At 34.9% G+C, this 16639-nt stretch overlaps 1 protein-coding gene across 2 annotated transcripts in view; it reads right to left on the reverse strand.

The window, feature by feature from the left end:
• Positions 1 to 15916, reverse strand: part of LOC149069499 (delta-sarcoglycan-like) — a 148347-nt gene extending 132431 nt beyond the window's left edge. The window contains exon 1 of one of the 2 annotated variants that reach the window (XM_089249543.1): positions 14431 to 15916. The gene's annotated coding sequence lies outside the window, so the exon portion shown is untranslated. The remainder of the gene's footprint in view (positions 1 to 14430) is intronic. The other variant, XM_089249542.1, reaches the window with a different exon arrangement.
• Positions 15917 to 16639: the final 723 nt, after the last annotated feature.

Raw genomic sequence — 16639 nt, forward strand, 5'->3', positions numbered from 1 at the left:
AATGAACCCTCGTTTTGTGATTGAAGAAACATAACGATTGAACATTTTGCAACCAATTATGTAGGAAAGAAAAACTGTTGTGACGAAACCAAACCCCGTCCGTGCAATTAGACCAAAACGGGGTGAATAGTAACCGTCATTACTACTAAACCAGACATGCACCTCGTCCATATTCCTCTGCAGAACTTCTAACGAATTGGTACATGTTGGAATGTGTGTGTACGCATACTGAACCTTCTGTGAAGTTTGTTTCTGTTTAATGCTTGTTATATGTAGTGCTGCCATCTGCAATGAATTTTTTTAAACTATGAGGTTTTTTTTTTCTCAACTCATAATGAATGAATAATTATACAGTTGTATGGGCCTGTTGCTCTTTGCGATGAGACTTTTTAACGGGGAGAGCGGCTCGCATTCGCTCCTCGAAGTTGGGAACCGCAGAAGACCAACTTCAGCCGACCACCACTGCGGCGACGGTGGCGTTTGAACCCGCGTCAAACAGGGGGAAAATATGTATATATTTTCAAATACAGGAGGAAAAATATGATTAACATGTAATTGAACTACTCAGTAATCGGATACTTTCCAACATTTGAATTTTGAATTAATTTCGTTTACTTTCTCCAAAACAACTCGTTTAAGATAAATTTCTAAAATCAGTTAAGGGAGTCGGTGCACGCAAATTTTCCAAATAACACATTTTCCAATTTTTCAATTTTTAAATACTATAAAATTTTCTGCGTTCAAGACATTTGAATGAGTGGTGTTCGAACAAATGTTCCTTATCTAACAAAAAACTTAGTTTGAGAAAAACACATTTTAATGGAAATCATTAGCACGTGTACTGCCTGCCAGAAATTTATATTAAAATATTTTAGTACAGGTAGAACAAAAACTTGAACACAGATAGACGCAGAAAATTTCATAGTATTTAAAAATTGAAAAATTTTTAAATATGTTTTTTGCAAAACTTGCTTACACCAACCCCCTCTTAGGGTTCATATAATTGTTTAAAATTTATATCATTTTTAATTATTAGGGTTTTTTTCCCACAAATAAACATTTGTGAAAATACATTTTTTCTAATGGAAATTTATTATATTGTGGATATGTCATATTTGCGGATTTGACAATACATACTTACAAGAAGATTGATTTAAAAGAATAAAATGAATCAAAAAAGGCAGAAATAAACAAAAAAAACCCAATTTTTACTATATTCAAAAAATATTTGCCGTTCAAAATTTAAATACTTTTCAGTGAGTTCTGAAGTAAACAATTATATAATAAAGTAATTGATTCCTAAACTTTCATCACTCTATTACGTCATCATCATGTCCGACACATTTTTCGTTTAAAATATGACAAAAAACAATTTTATACCAAATAATTATAAAAAATTCTATTCTTAAGACAAAAAAGATATTTATATATCATTACACGAAACAAGCAACCAACTATTCTGGGCGTAGCGTTTCCCTAAAAATCTTATTCCTCCTAAAGGGAAAAAAAAAACAATTTCGTCACTCCTTTTTTTTCAAGTTATTTTTTCTTTTCAACCGAAAAAGATAAAAATCCATATCCACAATTTCTGCTGAATTCACGCAATTTATTTAAAACCAAAAAAGGAAAAAAAAATAGAATATTACTTATCGAACGGTAGAAGTATAATTACAATACGAAGCGATTTTATGGTGAAAACTGCTTCAAGGGGGAACAAAAAAAACCAACCTTTTTTTTGTATATATTCAATTTTAAAAACAGAAATTATTAAAGTTTCGCTCACGTCGATATACATCGCTATTTAAACGACTTGTTTTTATGTGTTTTTTGTATGAACCTTAGTTATTTCACTAACAAAAAAAAATCATTATTATTATTTTGAAACTTCGCTCCAAGTTCACAATTTTACTTACTTTTCGGAAAAGTTTTTTTTTTTTTCTTCGGTAAATTTTCCTTACTTTGCTCCCAATTACTATCGGCATTGGAAAATTTGTAACATGTTTAGTTTTTTTATTATTATTCTTCTCTTTATCGAACGAAAAAAAAAAGAATCCAGGACAAGATCGGTTTATCGAACAGGACATACCTCGTCCTTTTCTTTCTCGTCATGGCGGAAGGAATAAGGAAAACTTTTCTACCTTGTTATAACGCTTTTTTTTGCTCTCTCTCTCTCTCTCTCTTCACGTTTATCTTTCTGGGAATTCAACTATATTTATTATATATTTCTTTGGATTGCGGTAATTTTTTTTTTTCGTTCTCTTACTGGATAAGAAATTGCTGTATGATGATCTCTGAAGAAAGCTACAAACTAAAAAAAATACCGTTATCATTTTTGTAGGACGGTATATAAAGTATTGAAAAGCTACAGTGTGATATATATATACATATGTGTGTATATATATACACTGTATTTTTCTTATTTTTCCATTTGGTCACTATGATCGAGAAAAAGAACTTTGCTTTTTTCACTGGTGAATAAATATATTTTGTTGATTTTGGAAAAAAAAAAATTTCAGTGATTAAATGGCACTTCTGAATATTGCCCGTGAAAAGTTGCGGAAAATACTTAAATGCACCTAATTTTGGTGTAATACTTTTTTTTCCTGCAGTTGACGTACATTTACTGCCTGACAATAGAGTAGTTAAAAGCTTGAGTTTTCAGACTGTGCAGGTCTGGGTTCGAATCTCAGTTTAGGCATGGGTGTGTAATAAAGCCAGAACCACACTCGTGTCAAGATTGGCCTAGTAGTCATTCGTAAATATTTGAATCTAATATTTGCCTTTCCCTGATACAAAGAAGCAGCAGCGGCATAATCTGGGGCTACACAGTGACCCAATGTTTCTTGGCTAATATTTGCTTCCAGAATAATTTAATACGCCAAAGCGTGTGTTGTTGGTATTCTTCGACCAATGTGTGGCCAGACTGATTGAAAGATCGGGAAAGAAAGTAGCTCCTTTGACTTGGCCAGGAATGTCCCGGTGATTCTCTTCGATCAGCCTTCCAGCCTACAATATTTGACAATCATTGCCAATGGTGGAGTGATCACACTACTCACCCATGACTCACCTTAGAATGTATTAGGCCAGACTGGACACGAGTTTGGCCTCGGCTTAATGAAGACTAATTTATTTGACTATTATGCCATTCACGAGGATTCTGACCTCTTCTAAAGCAATACCTGACCAAATAAAGTGCAACAAACACTCAACCTAGAACAAACCATTTGTTTTTCCAGGGCCACGCGAAAGCATAACGAGTCCGAACTAGTCGAACTTCGCTTCAACGGAACACTTCTTAATTGATGAATTTGAAATGGTTTTGCACGATACAACAGAATTATCATATAAAATTTAACAACATATGAATGAACATAGTTCAATAGTTGACACAGCCTGGATACGGTTGAAAAGAAAAAAAAAGAAAAATTTAGTTTCATTTATTATATTACCTCGTTTGTATTCATCCAAAATTATTATTCATCCACTCACTACTGATGTTGAAACTACATAGATGGCGGCGGAATCATCTACTCATGGATAACGCGTAACAATTAGATACGTACATGCAGATGTAGTGGATTGCGGTTGCATGTTCCGATGCAACTGAAACTGTAGTGAATTGTCTCGTTATGAAAAGTGAGGAAACCCTATCAAATTGAAGATTGGTTGGTGCGAGGGACGTTGCTACCACGAGACTTTTCACACCTTTTTCACTGAGAACTAATGAATGGAGATCTGTTGATACAAATATTCCACGAACACCACATCAAATGGTTTAAAATCCTGTTCGATCCCTCCCCCTAAATATTCTGTACCCCAAATTTCATTGTAGAGAGAGATGATCAGAACTTTATAATTATAACTACATTGGCTATTTTCAAGTTAGAACGAGGAAAATTCTACAGTTGTCTGTGAAAAACCACCGTCTTCTCGCAATCCATGCAGTGCGCTAAACCACTACTCTGCAGAAGCATTGATGCTTTCTTTTGTTGGATTATATATAAGATGTGTGAACAAAACTCTTGCAATTGTGTGTCTGACTTTTGGCAACGTCTTTTAAGAACGCGTGCGCATTCGCAATTTCGTGCACAAACAGACGACAAAATACGTCCAAAGTGCGCGGGGTTTTTTTTTCTGTGCGTCAGGTTTCAGGTAGTAAACATATTCAATAAGATCCAGTGGTAGAATGCCTTGCATCATTCGTTTTATGAATGCAAAAGGAAAAAGTGTGACACAAGCAAAAACCCATCATCAGATAAGTGAAAGTCAGAATATTATAAGGGATAGAAATGATATGAAATGACTGGGGATTTTGTAGGAAAGTCAGGCAAATGATACACTGAATAAAACTAACGTGGCTAAATTTAAGCTGATTCGGAGTTACTATGTTAATTCCTTGCCGTTTCTTTGGTTTGATAACCAACTTGTTGAGCAGTAGATTCTCGGGCGGCAACAAATTAGCTCGTAGGATGCAATTATTATTCATCGCCACTGTGCGCTGTTGTGGGCATCGTGCTCGCCTGAATTCGATCCCTGCAGGTTGCACATCGGTTGTTGCTTGAAGTTGGTTCTTTTTGTGTTTTTTTTTTAACTTTGAGGGTATGACTGCGAGCCAGTTTCATCATTAAAGTCACCCCAGTGAGAGCAGACAGACACCCTTAAAAAGAACTACAACCACTATAGATTCTTACACTTGTCAATTTCGCTTCAGATTTGGAAGAGATAGAAGCCATTTTGAAAATATAACACATGCACCTCAAACACGCATCAAAACGTTAGTTTTTGATATTTTTCAAACTAAAAAAAGCAAATTTGACTTTTTTGTTTTACTGACGAACAGACGCATATGTTTTACACGATAAAATATTCAAAACAAATAATTGTAGTCTCTTTTGCAGCGATGATCAGTTATTTTATACAAGATTATCATGAAATAATGGACAAGAAAGATGAACCCACAAAAAAAATAGATGCGCTGTATGAAATATTATCGTCTTTGGTCACATTACAATAATAAACCATACTGAATGTGACTTTTCGTTCTTTCGAATAAGTGTACAATTATGTTTACTTGGGCAGTATTTGAAATTTTAATTTTCTTTTAGTTTGATTGCAGTTTAGTATACAATTAAACACACATAGTTGGGCGAGCATATTTTTTTTTCATTATACAGCCTAACTAAAAAAAAATCTGAAAAAAAAATAATTCATCAAATTTATATCAGAGAAAAACACCTTCTTTAAATCCTAAACCTTCTAAATTACTAAGGCTACATATTCCATTCGACTGTTTTGCTTTCATATCAGTCCCCACGGACTGAAAGTTCATATATTTTTTTTTATCTAAACAGCGCATGCTTATAATAAGAAAATTTAATTGAGATTTATGAAAACTGCAATGTTTAAAGTATACAAATTAGCAGTATCTTCACCAATGTAAAGAAATTAAATAATTCAAAATCATTCAAAAAAAAAAAAATGCGTAAAACGTGCTCGGTAGGGTGGAAAACAGATTATTACCTTTATTTTAATAATCAGGAATTGTTCACTCCTTGTGATCAATCACAGCAGTTTGATTGTTGTCATTCGGATGTGAAAGAAATATTCAGAAAAGAACAAAACAAATGCTGAAATTTGACCTTGTCCCATTAGCACCCACTTTTCCCTACAACAGGGTGGTTATAAATAAACAAACATTACTCAGAGGCATATGTAGCACCCTTTCCGATGGATGTATTTGGATGAAACTTGGTATATAGGATATATGGACCATGGGGGAAAGAATGATTCAATTAAAAAAGTTCGCTTTTTGACTATAGATTGAGAAAGTGGCACTTTTTATCGTAATTATCTTTTCCCATATGGTTCAAATAACGTATATACCAAAATTCAATGAAATACATCCAATACAATGGGAGCTACCTAGGACGAATTATTTTTTCCATAATCGATTATCCACCATAACTCGAAAACGGTTTGTGATAAGACAGTGTTGGTGGAGTGTTTCATGATCCACTTGGGCTCTTCTATCACCCCGTTTCGTTTGGCAGAATAGAACGAATTCACCCTGTATACGTTAATAATAATAAAAATGAAACTTGATACATACGTTCTTTGGACCACGGGGAAAAGGTAACTGCGATGAAAAAAAAAAAAAGAAAAAAAAGAGCCACTTTTTTCACCTGGTGATCAAAAAATGAATTTTTTTTTATTTTTATCGAATCTTTCTTTTCTCCCCATGGTCCATATACCCTATATAACAAGTTTCATCAAAATACCTCCGTCGGAATGCTGCATACGTTTGAGTAGTGTCAGTTTATTTCTAACCACCCTGTACTTTGAAGAAGAAAAAAAAAACTTACATAATTACAGAATATTACATTGAAACACCATGTGGGTAATTTTACCATTTACTTACAACGCTAGCGATGCGTAATAGAGACACGACACGAATCTTCTTCTTTTAATTCTAAAAAAAATCATCATCAGCAAGGAGTTTGAGGAATGGAAAAGAAAAAAACTGATCGTAAATTGAATCCAAAACAAATACAATCATTTGAATGAGCCAAAAGAAAAAGTAGAAAAGATCCAATAAGAAAAGAATTTATCTTTCAACGATCTTCGGTTTTTTTTTCTACCCCTAACACAAGAAACACTGTTTGAAATCTTTAGTATTTCTTTATTATTATTTTTCTTATACTCAGTTGTTTGCTTTGAGTTTTATCCCGATGGCAAAGAACAAAGAAATGGGGGGAAAAAAATGGTTGAAAAAATAACACTAGGTTAAGAAGAGAGGAAAACTCGTCAAATAGTTTTGGGCTTATTATTTGCACTAACACTTTGTGTTCGCCCTCCGGCGAGTTGTGTGAGGAATATCGCGTTTAAAATTGTCCAATTTCACGAAATGATTTTTCGTTTCGAATATCTGAGTCACATTATTTTTTGTTTCGTGTAATGTTTTGGATAATAAATATACGAGACCTTTCTTATTGATTCCCTCGAGGAGTTTATAGGTTTTGTTGTAACATAGTCAACATGATCATTTACCCTAATGCTGAGGGAATTACAAGAATTCAACATGGATAATATCAATGATAACTTGATTTTTTTTTCGCATGAAAGTTACAGCCACTAGAAAAAAAAAAAATTAATTGATATGCTACGGTAAATATGATAAATCCGATAACTATCCATAATTGCCGGTCATTACACATAACCGCTTATCATTTTGGTAAGTTTGATAAATTTCCACTGAATGTATCACTTCTACCAGTAGTTATACATAATACCCAAGCGTCGTCGGTAAACATGATAAATCGTACTATATTCATCATATGTGCTGGTTATTATGCACAATCGCCATTGCAATTGATAAGATTATTATATTCGCATGACCGTTCTTTTGAGCCAGTGTCTGAACCAGATATAACGAAATATGATTGAACGAATTTTTCCGAAGTTCCCCAAAATCTTTGACGAATTCTAAAATCGGACATCGATATAACTAACTCCCGTTTAACAAATTTTACGATCGCACTACGATACATAATGATCTCCCATTTAAAAAATTTCACGAATGCACCCTGATATAATGGACACCATTTAAGAAATTGTTTTATTTAACGTTTACAACGTGTACAATCGGACCAAAATATAACGAACTCCTGTTTAAAGAATTCTACAATTGAACTCCGATATATCGGGGTAATTTGCTGCATTGAATAATTAGTTGCATCATGAATATGTTCCACTAGAAATTACAAAATTTCTGGGCTTGTCAATGCTAAAATAAAAGACTTTTTAAGGAAGTGAGATATCTCGTAGCGGTTAGAGGCTTATACTTTTATTAGTTAAAAGGTCCCGTGAAAATGGAATCGAAAATTTAGACACTCTTACATAGGAATCTATCATTTGTCATATAACGATAATTAGCGCTGTTTCAACTTTTTATAGGATCTTCATTCTCTTGTCCCATTACTCCTTTATGCGAAATTTGAAAGCATCCCAAAAACTATTTGAAATACAATTATATGAGTTTTTTTGTTTTTTTTAAATATGCTGCTGCACACCGTTTAGGAAATGAATTTTTATTGCTACTAAAATCAAAATGGGTCTCTAGCAATTCAAAAAAAAACTCGCGCATCAAAATTCCCTCCGGCCAAATGTCTGGGGATGGAAGGATATTGTGGGCATCTGGATCAAATGCGATCACAAGGGAAGCATAGCTGTGAGAATTGCGTGAATCTTTAATTTCACACATTCATATCGGTGATCTGAAGTAAAAAGCAAGGTGTCAATAGCTTAGCTATTAGTGTCATGACTAAATCTGTTATTTTTTTGGTACCTTCTGGACCAAAAACAAATATCAGGTCCTATTAGCATACATTCCATATCAGGGCCGGACAAATCTATTGCCCGGGGCATGTAAAACTTCCTCTCGGGCATGCATTCTTTAGGAACACTCTCACACCCATACATGCACTTTGCATGTATGGGTGTGAGAGCTTTCGTTACTTGAACTGTTCCGTTTCGATACATAAGGGACTTTTATGGTGACTTTTAATCGTATGGCAATGCTGTTAACAAGCTATTTTTTTAAAGGAAGCCATAGAAATTATCTGTTCCTCTCTCTCGAACTTTTTCATGATGACGAGTTAACCGAAATTAGCGACGAATAAACGAGGGTTTAATAACATTGTGGTCTATGAAAGCTGGACACGTCTGAAGAAAAACGACGACTTATTAAGGTGACGACTTAGCGAGGGTTTACTGTATATGAATTTTTTTAATGTAGTACAATTAATTTTCTGTATTTTCTCCGTTTTCATCAATAGTTAGCAGCACATTCGTTTCGAATGCGTGGGAAAAACTTGTTGAAGAAGGGAAATTTCGGCAAAAAATTTAGTCAAATTGATCTAGGTTCCCATCATCGGAGTGGATCTGAATGGAGGATTTGTGTTCCTGAATGGTAAATAATCATTAAATTATAGTTGTAAAATATAACTACTTTTTGTGTGTTGACAAAGAAAAATGATTTTGCGATGAAGTAAGTAAATCTAGTAATAAAACTAAGCAATGTTTTTTTGGGCACATAATTTTTATTTTCAGTTTTCCAGCCCTGCTCCATACGCCAATCTCTCGAAAGAGTTTTCAGAAACGATTCTGTTTCAGTACAAAAACCTGAAAAATTCGTGATGTAAAAAGGTTATCTAGTGCTAAAATAATCAGAGAAATGATTAGTTTGATTAGTCCCTAAACCTCACCGTAAGCTTTTGTTTGCTTCTCATTATAGCATATCGTGAGAGCTATAAATAAAAACCATAACAAAACTCCTAAACCAGGGCAAACATACAAGAAAGCACAGAAGCGGAAGCGAAACAGAGGGCAAAAAACCAGCGTTAAACAAATGGCGTATTATATATACGATGCTCTTTTCTCAATTTAGAATCCGTGCAACACATGCTACAGATAAAGATGCAGTTTAATGGTGAGCAACAGGCTTTTAACCCTCGGCCCGCGTTGCGATTTTTCAAAGGATGAAGAGGAGGCGGAAAAGATGTGTAACATAATTCAAGTCAGTCACGTGAGCGGTTAGAAATGAAACGTGAGAGAAACACACTGTTCGTGATACTTATACACAAAAAACGCCATAAACTCCGTACCATTTACGAGCGAAAAAAGAAAAAAAAAATAGGAGCCATTACTAGTTTATTGCATCCAGGAAGATTCAGAGAAAAAAAAGCTTTTAACATCTTTTTTGCAACAATTTTTCTTAATAATATGAGTTTAGTTGAATTCTTTTTTCCACATCCGTAAAATAAGGAAAAACATTTAATAATCATACACTGACAAGCCATATCAGAGAGATTTCGAATGCTATGTTAGGATTATGAAAATACAGGATGTCCGGGATGAATGCGTCCAAAAGTAACGGCTCACGCCAAGGGTGTTCAAGCTTTAGAAGAAACTTTGTGTTCCACTTCACCGATGGGAAAAAGTGTCGCGGGTCACTTAATTGACGTGGAACAGCGCCGCAGGTTGCTTAAGTGATCTGTAAATTCATTTCGGGCCACTTAAGTTAGGGGTCGTTCAAGTATTACGTCATCATCGATGGGGGAAGGGGTTTCCGATTTCCTGACTTTTGTTGACAAGGGGGGAGGGGGGGGTTTGGATTTTGCTTACGTCATCAACCACCCTTTATGAAAATATGAAATATTTTTAACAGCATCTTACTCGGTGCGCCAAAAACGAGAAAAACCTTTCGATAGTTTGTGGGCACTTGAAGTGACATCCCCCCTATTGATTAGTACCCTACAGAGACACTTTAGTTGTCTCTAAATTTTTCGCGGATCCAAGTGATCTGGAAATGTGTCCGGGTCACTTAAGTGATCTGGAACTGTGCCACGCATCACTCAAGTGATCCATAATTATATGCCGCGGATCACTTAAATAATCTGAGAATGTGCCGCTGGTAACATGAGTGATGTAGAACCGCACTGGGGGCCACTTAAGCGCTCTAAAACTACGTCACATGTCACTCAAGGGATCTCTAAATCTGTCACGGATCGCTTAAGTGTTCTGGAACTGTGTCCCGGGTTATTTAAGTGATCATTAAGTCATTTAAGTGTTGTTGTGATCATTGTTCACATCTGAAAATGTGCCACGGGCAGCTTAAATGTTCAGGAATTGTACCACGGGACACTTAAGCGATCTGTAGATGTGCCGCTTAGTTCATTTTTACAAAATTAGGTTTGAGAATGGTAGGCCGCATCAGATAACCCCCCGGGGCCATATTTGGTCTTCGGGCCAAGGGCCTTTATGCTTTTTATCATTATATGGCTTAGAGGGTGGGTCGCAATGAATTTATTAAAGATAAATTTTGAGTTTATAGCCTTCAAATAACATTGAAATGAACAGAAATTGATTATAATAACATATAAAGGTATTTTCTTCCGGAATTTCAATTAAAAAATTTTTGTTTGCATTAAAAAAATAAATTTTTGATCGTCGGGAGGGAGGGGGGACGAACGAGCCCCTCTATGCCGCCCACCCCCCCGTGTACGTCTCTGATCCCACCAATATGCGTTAGGATTCAGAGGGGCAGAGCTGATGAAGAAATTTTGCTGACAAGGGGGGGGGGGTCAAAAGTGGCTAAAAATTTGCTTACGTAATACTTGAACGGCCCCTTATCTGTAAATACGCTGTGGGTCGATTAACTGCTCTGAAAATGTGGTGCGATGATCTGTAAATATGCCACGGTTCACTTAAGTGATCTGTAAATATGCTGCGGGTCACGTAAGTGATCTGGAATTGTGACTCAAAGAAGCTAAGTGCCATGGAATGTGACTCAGACTACTCAAACGCCTTGGAATTGTGCCGTATCTCATTCAAGCGATCTGCAAATATGCCGCGGGTCACTCAAGTGATCCATGATTGTGCCGTGAGCAACTAAAGTAGTCTGGAAATGTGCCGTGGGCCACTTAAGTGATCTGGCAATGTGTCACTAAAGTGATGTGTCTGTGCCGCGCTTGCCACTTGAGTGATCTATCGATGCGACCAGGGCGCTCGAGTGGAACTGCAACGCGAGCAATTTTGAAATATTCCGCTTGGTTCATTTTTGCGAAATTAGATTTGAGGTCATGGTGCCACTCCTGATGGGTTCAACACGTAATCCTTATCCTTAAAGATTCACGTATGTTCAGTCACGGAAGTGCTTTGCCGTCTGCTAGGTTTTTTCATTAAGTTTTCTAAAAATATTTTGCAAGTGCACTGCCGACAGTTACTTTGGCCGAGATTACAAGAACTTTTATAGCAGTTTTATAGTAATTTTTTGATTGTGTTTTTAATTGGGTTGCTGTATTTTCGAAATATATGGCATCCATATTTGTTATGGGCATCTTTTTCTCAGCCACCTCGTTGGGCATTTTGCCTGTTGTGGCGTTGTGTTTGCATAAGTTATTTTATAAAACTTGAAAAATGCAACCAATAAGTTTATCTGTATAATTCGACCACAAATGCAACAAATCAACGTATTGGTTAAATTTGCCAAGTTTTATAAAAAAATTTCTGCAAAACTTTTATAGTGTAATAGTGGCTTTCGAGTCGTTTCTTACAGGATTAGTACGCTGACTGCGTTTAACGTGTGGATCCTACAGTGCAAAATTAAGTGCGTGCTTTCGCTAACTAAATTTAAATCAATGATACGTGTTAAACGCCATGAACAAGCTGAGTGAAAATGTTGATCTTTCCAAATCCATATAGCAAGCGTATCTCTGCAGCAGTTTATTTGTGACACCTTAAGGAGGGGGTCTCATACATTTTAACATGGTGAAAACTATTCTCTAGTCCAAATATCATCAAAAATATTATTTAATCAGCTATTTATTTCAAATTTCTTACACGTGTTTGATTAAATACGCTATCCTGTGCAGTGTAAAATTTTACATACCTCTAATACTTGATTTTTTGAAAATTCACATGGTTAGAATTAAAATGAAAAGACTTCATTTTATGAAATGAACTAAAGCATTGAAATTACATTGACTCATTCTTATTTAAAATTTAAAAATTTAAATTTTCAAAAAAATTCACATTGAACTTGCAAATGAGCTTGCTCTCTTTAAAGCAACTTTAAACTAATAATAACTAAGCAATTTATAACTAATAATGGGTGTTTCTCTCTGTATAAGACGTTAATTTTGTATATCTTTAACCAGTAGAACCTGTATGTTAAATAATCGAACTCGTTATAACGCACTGGGTTATTTCAACACTTCGGCTATAACGCCAGTAACAGTAGTCTAAACAGGATTCACGTAGAAAATGAGTCTAAGGAACCTCTTTTCATAAAAATCCAATGACCTCAGATATAATCACATATTTTTCAGGATTTTTTTCTTTCAGTTTTATGATTTTTTTGTTCCACGTAAATTCGTATAATTTGAAGTCATGTTGTAAATTTTTACTTGTTTTTTTCCCATTGGAAACTGAAAATGCTGTCTAGATGCATATTTTTCAAATGCCTTGTTTATTTTGTATTTTTTTTACTTCGAATTCCTTAATACAACGTAATTCTTTCTATTGTCTGTACAGGCATTTATTTGTCTTTCAGATGGTGAATATGTGCGTTTCTCAAAATTGATTTTTTTGTATATGAAACGAATAAACTTAATTTAATTTGAAAACATGTTTTACATGATTGTCGATTGCTGTTCAGTTTGATACATTACTCGTTGCTTTATGTGTAAAAATATTGACGCGTTGATTCTTTACTTTTTAAATTTGTGTTTTTATTGCACATATTATGATTCTTTCAATATACTTCAGAAAAATATCGATGAGGCAACAGAAGCCGCTCTGGCCGCTGACTAACTTACGGTTGTTCAAGTCTGACCTCAAGACACAGCTTAGGTAATTTTAGTCTTAATGTAATCTGCGTTACTATTACATCATTTCCAGTACGATAAGTCCTAGTAAGGTAATATTACTATGGCAGGACAGCCACAGAAAGAAACATCCAGTAGATTCCGCTTATATTGTCCTTCCCACTTAGAATGTTTTCCCGCTTTTTACGACTGATTTCCGTGGTTCCGGGTCTTACTAATACTCATCGAGATTTCCCGTTTAAAACTTTTTCGTGCTTACAATTCTTTTTCATGACGGATTTTTTAAAAAAACACCCGCTATAAGCGGGATCCACTATATTAAGGAACCGTCTAACGAAATGTGATCCTCTTTCTCAATTTGAAACTCGCACAACATGCTGTCGTCAAATTTTATTCATTTACCAGTTGGAAAAAGTAATGTACTCTGACGATTTCGCTCAATTTTCTGTTTATTAATTAGACATTTGTTCACACAAGGGCGAATATAATGGCATCGATGTCAGAGTCAAACTTATTCTTGTCTCTTTTTATTAAAGTTTTGTTTCTTATTTCAGATTAACTCTCATACCGAAACTAATAGTATTACTTTCAATAACGTTTTGAAATATTTATGTAGAGGCAGGATTCCCAGCAAAATCTGCTTGATAATTTCCCTGACAGAAACTTCTGAGGAAATACGTACATAAAATTCAAAAATCTTAACCCTCAAGTGTTGTTTTGAGGGAAACCCTCAAACAATCGTAATTTTTTTTTCAAGTTTCGGGTATTTTTGTACACAGAAATTTTTGCCTAATTTTTATTAAATATTTGCGTATATTTCCGAGTTTTACCAAATTTATATCACTATCTCCATGACGTTTCTGATGTTTGGAATCCTATTATGGGATTATATGCACTAATCGACAAGTCTGTTTCGATAATATCAACTGATAATGTGCCCATATTCTATGAACATCGATAAGCTAGATAATAAGAAGAAATAATCAAGGAATACAGAATTTAATAATATTCATTCAATGATAATACTAATCGAAAAAAAACTTACCTGTATAATTCGATAGCAACACAACTCGTAGAAATTCTTGTAAAAAGAAGAGGAGAAATTCACCGACGAAACCTCAATCCACGCACACAAAAGTGTCAGTCACCATGATGGAATTTTCTCACTTTTATTGTTTAACGTTACCTGAACAAACAATTTTTCTTTTTCTTTTGTGTGTGTGCGTGTCTTCGCTATTCAAGGCATCAAATCCAACATCATCCAAGAAGACATTTCGGCTGATGCTTTCCCGTGGATTATCACACTACCACCACACGACCACAGAAGAAAAAGTTGGCAACGCCAGACGAAAACTCTCGAGTTCTCTTGAGTACACCACGTGACATTATAAGCCAAAAATAAAGAGCACACACACCACTCCCAGTCCTCTCTCTCATATACACACACACACACACAGTGAAAACTCTCTCTCTCTCTCTCTCCCACTGTTCCTAGGCCAGATGTCAACGGGAGATGGAATAAAAAAAATTTATTTCCAAGAAGATCTTATATAATTGGATAAAATAAAAAGCTAATTAGTATAAATTCAGTAGCGAAGCGCTCTCTTTTACATCAACTATCATTGTTGTATCTGCCGCGAGATACGCTCTTATCGAAATTTTGCTGAAAGCCATTTCTTTCATCTTATGTAAGCAAAAAAAAAAAAAAGTAGAAGCTTCTCAATTCCACGTTTTTGGCATCGAATCAATTTTTTATGAAACTTCACTGATATCCACGGATCTCGTGTGGAGATTACAACCTGTATAGTGGGGAAAAATTATATCAGATGCCACTTTTAGAACTCATAAGCATCTTCAATGATATTGAAATGTAAGTTTTGTGAAGCCCCAAAGATGAAACTCATGTCTGACTTGAAGTTGGTAGAAATCAAAAATCTGCTGCTGTTTCAACGTTTACGATGGAATTCCTAAACCGTTCGTAATTCTCTCAAAAAAATTTTCAAGATACTTTTTTCAATTGCTAAGTTCCAAAGATGAATTTTTCAACTTCAATGAATCCCATTTCTGACGTAAAGTTCATAGAAATCGAAAATTTTCGGCTTTTCCAACGTCTGCGTTGAAATTCTTAGAGAGTATTCGTAAACGTTCTCAAAAAAAAAAATTCAAATTTCTTTTTGGAACTGGCAAGTGATTTTCACGAGATTATCTCAGGTTTGATGACTGTTACAAGAAGTTATTCAATACATTTTTCAATAGCGACACATTTTAGAACATTTCTGAGAAAAGTTGAATAGAAATAAAATTCGCAAAAAAAAAGACGAAAGAGACTGACTTTTATCTTATTTGGTTTCTTCTTTTCCGAAATACCTTCTCGTGGCTTTTCACGGAATTCGAAATATTTTTTTTTTCTTTTCTTTTCTGTTTGGATTTTTATCTTGAACATCCATTAAACATGAGCGTGTTATACGATATAGCTTGAGGAATGTACCCCATGCCTGCTTTCCAACTGCTCAGACCACATGGCTTTGATTCAAAAATCGGAAGGAGTCTTCAAAGTAGGAGCGAAAAATGCTTTTTCTCCTCGGGCATGCTCAGTTTAATGCAATGGAACGCCAAGCAACGCCAATCACGGATCGGGATATCGCCAGCAATGACATCTGTTCGCTACGCGGGATTCTCCTCAAACTCCTGATCTTCGGAGAATCTTTTTTTTTCCTCTTTTTGGAATATGTTTGAGAAAGAATAAAGTAAAACTCCACGATATATGTGATTTTGCTCCCCCTCCACTCAATGATAAATGTCTGCAATATTTCTGCGTCTGCCCTGGAGATTCCGTTGAATACTGCATTCCGTTGAAAATGCTTGTAAATAAAACCTTCGGAAAGAACAAGAAAAATTTAGCAATTATTAAATCACAAAAACGAATGAAAATTACAAGAGGTTCTGTAACAGGAATTTCATTAAAATGATCACCAGTTTATAAGTACAAGGTGTCTCAAAAAATTGGTAAATAGTTTAAAAATTCATAAAAATTGAAATAATTGGTGTATAGTAAAACTTCGATTAGCCGTCACCGTCCGGACAATGGCTTTGACGGATAACCGAATAGATGGACAACAGAAATTTCTTAATACATATGCACAGTAACGTGATTTCACTGTGCCTTGCGATGAAAATGGAAATTAATTCCTTTAAAAGTGAATAATGTATGCATAAATTGTATTTAATTATACAAAACGATCAATATATACTTC

This window comes from Pholcus phalangioides, unplaced genomic scaffold, assembly GCF_987345545.1.
Source record: "Pholcus phalangioides strain wild (caught in Gottingen) unplaced genomic scaffold, Ppha-v1.0 ptg000022l_1, whole genome shotgun sequence".
Taxonomy (NCBI): domain Eukaryota; kingdom Metazoa; phylum Arthropoda; class Arachnida; order Araneae; family Pholcidae; genus Pholcus; species Pholcus phalangioides.